A 7,500-nucleotide genomic window follows, 5' to 3' on the forward strand; every position below is an offset into this window, starting at 1 on the left:
CCCCGAGCGTCAGATGCACCTCCAGAAAAAAATCTGTAAGTCCCTCTTGGCGTGGCAGGCATGAGCCTGGGCAGCTAGGAACCCCTGGGGGGGGCACCAGGGCCTAGATAAGGTCCCAGATGGGGCCTGGGTGCTGGATGTGCCTCTTGGAATTTTCTCTAAGTCTCCCCATAAAGAGATGGACCAGAGCGGCCCAAGGAGGGAACTCCAGGCTAGTTGCCATCCTGCATGGGGCCCAATCACTGGATGCACCTCTCAGAAACTTTTTCAAGTTTCCCTCCAGGGCACCTGGGTGGCTCAGTCGGTTAAGGATCTGCCTAAGCTCAGGTCATGATCTCAGGGTCCTGGGATTGAGCCCCATGTCAGGCTCCCTGAGAGGCAGGGAGTCTGTTTCCCCCTCTGCCCTTCCCCCTGCTTGTGCTCTCTCTTGCTCTCTCTCTCAAATAAATAAAATCTTAAAAAAAAGTTTCCCTCCAGAAGGGAAGTGCAGCCAAGCCAGGCAGGGTAGTCTGGGGGTTGCACCCCAGGGGCGTCTGCTGCCCTGTGTAGGGTCCCATCTTAGGAAGTGCCCACCAAATTTGCTTATACCCATTCTTCTGCTGGCAGGGAAAAGACTGGCCAGTAGTGCACCTTAGGGATGATGTCTCTGGCCTGTAGTCCGTGGGGTCTCCTGAAAACACGCACATCCTGCCCCAAAAGTGGGCATGGTCCTGGCTGGCCAGGGAGACCCACGGCAGTTGCCTTGGTCCTCGTGCGGTCCCACACGGTGCCTGATTGTTGAATATACCCCTGTAAACCTCTGTAGTTCTCTGGTGATGGAGACCACCACACGCTAGCCAGACTCGGGGGGTGGCCAGGGCCAGGCTGTGCTCCTGCGTGGGCCCTAGTATTGGACCCACCTGGTGGTGCCTCCTGAACACGTATCCACATCCCCATCCAAAGGGAAGACACTGAATGGCCTGCGCTGGACAAGTAAACTCGTGAAGGATGCCGTGGGCTCAGGTGTCGTCACTCTTGGGTCCCGGTCATTGGGAGCATCTCCTGAAGTTTCTCTGTCCTTTTGTGGAGGTCAGGACCATGCAGTGGCTGAATGCACTCCTCCCCCTCCTTGTTCTCAGTCTCCCTCTGGATGAGGCAAGCAGCCCTAGCCATCCAGGGAGGCCCCAGGAGAGTGTTCCAGGCACAGCTGCAGTCACACATGGGCCCTATTCATCACATGTGCCACTGGGAAATGTTTCCAAGCCCTCCTCTAAAGGAAGACCTCAGCCAGCTGGGCTGTGGGCCATGGGGGAGGGTGTCCTGGGCCCAGCAGCCTTGGGCTGCGTGGCTACATGTGCTTCTCAAAAATATTTTCATGCTCTCTCGGGAGTGGGGAGACTGAGCTGAGATGGCCAGGGAGGCCCGTGGAGGGCCAGTCTCAGGTAGCGTCTGGTCACTGGGAGCACCTACCGAAAACGTCTAAATTGTACTCACAAGCCGAGAGCAGCCCGGGCCATCGGGAGTTCTGTGGATGGTGCCCTGGGGCCACCAGGCTACTCCTCGGCTGCTGGGGGTCAAGGGTGAGACCCACGCAAGGTGACACCTGGGGGTCCAGCTTCATCCTGCTCATGCTGGTTGAACTGCGCCACCTGGCGGCTGTTTTTATGTCGTCCCCGGAGCTCGGCTGTGCAGGCCTGGGATGGGATCCAACTGTCAAAAGCAAGGCTGAGTTCCAGGAGACTGGTGGCAATATTGCCCTGGCTGCGACACACGTTGCCCCTGGATGGGCTCTCCCCTGAGACTGTCACTGAAATATAGAGGAGAGCAACATCTAGGAACTGCACAGATGGGCTGACACACGGCGGTCCCCTCCGCACATGGGGACTCCCTTGAGATGTTGTAGGTAATGGGGTAATTCTGAGCTTGGCCGTGTTCCCACCTGGGGCCTGGTTTCTAGGTTCTCCCTCCTGAGGCCGGGATCATGGCCGGGAAGGCCTGGGAGCATTCCCTTCACCCGGCTGCAGTCCTGCATGGGGCAGGGTCGCTGGATGTGCATCCTGAAATTTCCCCTTCTGAAGAGGGGGCAGGGAGGCCCAGGGAGGGCACCCTGTGCCCAACTGCAGTCCCAGTGGGGCCCATTCTTGGGACACTCCCCCCAAATCTTTGGATGTCTCCCTGCGGTGGTAGGGTCCATCCTGGGCCAGTCATCCGGGGCTGGGCTCATTGGACCTGGTGGCAGTTCCCAGCAGGGACTTGGTAATCTCAATCACTTGCTGGAGGGGCACGGGGGTGGCTCAGTCGCTTAAGCATCAGCCTTTGGCTCAGGTCATCATCCTGGGGTCCTGAGGTCCTGGGATCCTGAGCCTCTGGCTCCCTGCTCAGCGGGGAGTCTGCTTCTCCCCCTCCCTCTGCCACTCCCCCAGCTTGTGCTCGCTTGGTCTCTGTCAAATAAATACATAAAATCTTAAAAAAAAATTTTTTTTTAATCACTCGCTGGAAGTGTTTCCAAGGTAGGGGTGGGGCACTGGCTCTGGCCAGTCAGGAAGGTGTGACTAGGGTGCCCTGGGGGCCTTCCAAAAAGTTTCCTGAACCCTTTGGGGGCCGCGAGGGAGGCTTACAGAGGTTGCTCCTGGCAGGAGCTGTCCTTGGTGGGATTCCAGTCACTACCTATCCCTTCTGAAAATGTTTCCTGAGGGAAGGCAGGCCCCGAACCAACTCCCTACACCAGGGAAGACCAGTCACGTGTGGGTTCATTGGCTGCACCTCTGGAAAATTTTTCTAAGTCTCTCTCCATGGTAACAAGCCAGCCAGCCAGGGAGGCCGAGGGAGGGTGCCCTGGTCCTGTCCACAGCCCAGATTGGGCCCAGGAGTTGGTAGAAGTGTTTTCAGGGTGCTTGGGTCCTCCATCCTGCACCGGGGAGGTGAGATGCCTTCTAAACCAGGGGTGGAGAATCAGCTTGCCTAGAGTCAGTGATGACGGGGGAAGGCATCCAGGTCTGGCCAGGTCACGGCTGTCTCATGCACTTCCTGAAAGAGTTTCCGATTTCCCTTGCTGGAGGGGAGGCACAGTCTTGGGCCCGTGAGGGTACCCTGGACAAGAATGCGGGTCTCTGAAGTGTGTGAAGTCCCCATCAGTGGAAGCACCAGTCTGTGTTGCCAGGCTCCATGTTAGCCCTGGTGAGCTGATTCCACTCACAAAGACATTTCCAATTCCTGGTCAGCCTGGCAGGCTTGCAGAGAGCACCCAACGCTAGGCCTCAGTCCACCATGGGTCATGGTCACAGAGGGTGCCTCCCAAAAGTCTTCTTAGTCCCTCGTTGGAGGCTGGGACTGGCTTGGGATGGGGAGGGACAGGAGGAGAACCCCAACCAGCCATGGTCCCACATGGGGCCAACTTTAGTATGTTCCAAATTTTCTAAGTATCCAGCCTGAACATGCTAAGACACCCTGGGAAAGTTCACTGGGCCCAGCCACAATCCTGCATGAGGCCTGGCTGTCCGATGGGCTTTTTGGGAATTTTTCTGAATCTCCTTTGTGTCCTGGGCCTGGGCCATGTCTGGCCAAGGAAGCCTGGGAAGACGCTCTGGGCATAGCTGTGGTCTCATGTGGCTTCCATGCATTTGGAGCATCTCACACAATGTTTTCTGAGTACCCTCTGGAGGGCACCCAGAGCCAGGATACAACCCAGTGTGGGTTCCGTAGTAATTCGCTAGGGCTGCCATAACAAAGCACTCCTCCAAGCTGGGCCCCTTAAACAGAATTCGCCTGACAGTCTAGGAGACTAGATGACCTCGTTCATCTTAATTACGTGTGCAATGACCCAATTCCCAAACAAGATCACGTTCGCAGGTGCTGGGGGTTAGGACTTCAATATATGAACCTTAGGTGACACAATTCAACCCGTAACAGGTTCCCAGCCTTGGAAGCGCCCCCTAGAGTTTCCTGAATCCCCTACCACAAGTTGGGACTGGCTCGGGGAAGATAGAGAGGCTTGTGAAAAACTGTCAGGCTGCCCCACAAGTTGGGGTCCCCGTGTTAGGATGAGCCTTCCCTGAATATTTTGAGTTGGTCAGTGAAAAGGAGGACCAGTCCAGGGAGAGCAGGAGGCCCAGGGAGCGTACACCAGGACCATGCATGGTGGGGCTGGTGCTTGGCTGTAGGAGGTTGCCCACATACAGTGTTGCTAGCTCTCCCGCCGGGGTTTTTGAGGTGCATCCAAACACCAGGCCCTACACGAGGCCGTGGCTGAACTCTCAGCACCTTCCCCCAAACCCGCTGGTCGCTGGGTATGTGTGCAGGTTTTCCTAAGTCCCCCTCCTCTACGTGTCTGTCCTTCTGCCAGGGCCATAATGTTTTAATTAACAGAGCTTTCAGTTTTGAAATCAGGGAGCATGAGACCTCTACCTTTTTTCTTTTTGAAGATTGTTTTGGTACCTGGAACTTCCATGTGAACTTTTTAATTTTTAAAGATTTTATTTATTTGAGATAGATCGAGAGTGAGCAAGAGAGCACAAGCAAGGGGAGCAGCAGGCAGAGGGAGAAGCAGGCTCCCTACTGAGCAGGGAGCCTGACACGGGGCTCAATCCCAGGACCCCAGGATCATGACTTGAGCCGAAGGCAGACGCTTCACCGGCTGAGCCACCCAGGCATCCCTCCATGTGAATTTTAGAACGGATTTTTTTTTCTGTTTCTCAAACAACATTGCTGGGATTGCACTGAATCTGTAGCTCAATTTGGGTAGTGCTGACATCTTATTATTAAAGTCTCCCCAATCATGAACACAGGACGTCTATTTATTGCTATCTTTTCTAGTTTTTTCCAGCAACATTTGTTGTTTTTAGTGTACAAGTCTTTTGTCTGCTTGGTTAAGTTTATTCCTATATTTTATTCTTCTTGATGCTTGTAAATGGAATTGTTTTAATTTGCCTTTCGAATTGTTCATTGTTAGTGTACAGAAACATAATGGATTTTTGCCTGTTTTGATTCTTACAAATTTGCTGAAATGATTTTTTTGTATGTGGAATCTTTAGTTTTTTACATGTAAGACTGTGACTTTTTTTTTAATCATGTCAACTATAATTTCTGCATCGAGATGATCCTGGTTTTTCCTCCTTCATTCTGCTAATGTGGTATATATACTACACTGATTTTCAGATGTTGAACCATCCTTGCATTCATGGATACGTGCATTCCTGACCCAGTTGGTCATGGTGTATAAAGCTTTTAATGTGCTTAATTTGGTTTATTTTTCTTTTTTAAAAAGATTTATTTGAGAGAGAGCACGCACGAGTAGGGGGAGGGGGAGGGACAGAGGGAGACGGAGAAGCAGACACCTGGCAGAGCAGGGAGCCCAATGCAGGGCTCAATCCCAGGACCCTGGGATCATGACCAGAACCGAAGACAGATGCTTAACCTACTGAGCCACCCAGGCACCCTGGTTTATTAATTTTTTAAAAAAGATTTTTGCATTGACATTCATCAGGGATATTGGTCTGTAGTTGTCTGTCCTGTCTTTGTTGACTCTGAATTCACCAGTGAAGCCATCTGGTCCTGGCCTTTTCTTTGTCGGAAGGTTTTTGATTAATGATTCATCCTCAATACTAGTTATTAAGTCTATCTGGATTTTCTATGTCTTCATGATTCAGTTTTGATGTATTGTGTACTTCTAGGAATTTGTCCATATCCAAGTTATTTGTGTATAATTAATCATGGTATTTTCTTATAATCCTTTTTATCTATAATATTGGTGGTAATACTGCTTTTTTATTTATTATAATTCGCATCTTTTTTTCTTAGCCAATCTAATGAAATGTTTGTCGGTTTTTTGATTTTTTCAAAGAAACAAACTTTTGTGTCACTGAATTTTCTCTATTGCTTTTCTATTATTTTTATTTTATTTTTTTTTAAGATTTTATTTATTTATTTGACAGAAAGAGAGACAGCCAGCGAGAGAGGGAACACAAGCAGGGGGAGTGGGAGAGGAAGAAGCAGGCTCCCAGCAGAGGAGCCTGATGTGGGACTCGATCCCATAATGCCGGGATCACGCCCTGAGCCGAAGGCAGACGCTTAACGACTGAGCCACCCAGGCGCCCCTCTGTTTTTTATTTTTAAAGAATCTCTTTGCCTGGTAAAGTCTGAGGTCTGTGCTTTTTTAGGGACAGTTTCTATCAATTTGTTTCTTTGAATGGGTCATGTTTTTCTGTTTCTTTGTGAGTTTTTGTTAAAAATTGGGTATTTGACTATCTCAATATGGTAACTCTGGAAATCAGATTCTTTCACTTCCCTAGAGTTTGCAGGGGTTTTTCTTTTAATTGTTGAAAGCTGTAGTCTGTTTTGAGGCTTTTCCAAACTATTTTTGCAAACCCTATTACTTGTGTGATCACCGAAGTCTTTGTTCCTTTAGCTTGTGTTTAGTTTCTGGTTTTGTTTTTATTATTATTATTGTTGTTATTATTAAGCAATCTCTCCTCCGCAATGTAAGCTTGAACTCACGACCCCGGAGATCAAGAGTCACATGCTCTACCGACTGAGCCAGCCAGGTGCCCCTAGCTTATGTTTTGACAGAGAGTTTCTTGAATATCAGGAGGACTTCCAGCCTGCAGACTGTCTCTGCTCTGTCACTCTTTCAACACTTAGCTAGGCTTGCTCTAAGCCTGAGGTGAAAGCTTAATGTTTCAGCTTTTTTCTGGGCATGTACCTTGCCTTGGCGTGAATGTGGCCTTGTAACTTCCCCTTTACACAGCTGCTTTTAAATGCCCTAACTTCCCAAAGAATTTCAGCCCATCTTCTCCTCAGGCCTCAGACGATATATTCTCTCGCACTAGGCATCTGCAGGACTGTATTCACCTTGAAGCTTTTATGAACCATTCAGGACACTTTTCCCACCTGAGTTTCCAGTCAGGTGAAAGAGACAAGCACCTTGTGTCAATCCTTCAGGATCCTCCAGGCAGGTCAGAACAGAGATACACAATAATTTGCAGATAAGGTCCGCTCTGCTCCCTTGGGTTCAACGGAAGAACTGGGAACCAAGCTGCCACTGCTTCAAGACCAAGGCCACTTACATGCTGGGAAGAGGGTCAAGCAGCGTTAAGTAAAAAAGCCACAAAACTTTCCTCCCATTTGAAGATGCCTTTTTCTTGATTGGGTATTTGTTTGGTTGCTGTAAACCTTTGACTATTTTCCAGAGTTCTGCAAAGTTGGTTCCGTTTCTGCTTTCTCCCCTCAATGCTTCTGGGGGGGAACAAGGGCTTCAAACTTCCTAGCTACCATTTTGCTGACATCACTCTAATATTTTTCAACTCTTAGTCCTCTGTCCCATTCACAGAGACCGGACAATGGCAGAACTGAGTGGTTGTGACAGAGACCACAGAGATTGCTCAGGTGAGCAAATCTAGTATCTGGCTCTTTTGCAGAAAGTTTTCCTACTTCTGATTTAGAACTCCTGGCACAGAGGAGAGACTTCAAAATTACAACTTCACTAAGAGCACAATCTCTGAGCCAAATGGTATGGATTTGAATTCA

The sequence above is a fragment of the Ursus maritimus genome, unplaced genomic scaffold (assembly GCF_017311325.1).
Source record: "Ursus maritimus isolate PB19 unplaced genomic scaffold, ASM1731132v1 scaffold_14, whole genome shotgun sequence".
Classification (NCBI taxonomy): domain Eukaryota; kingdom Metazoa; phylum Chordata; class Mammalia; order Carnivora; family Ursidae; genus Ursus; species Ursus maritimus.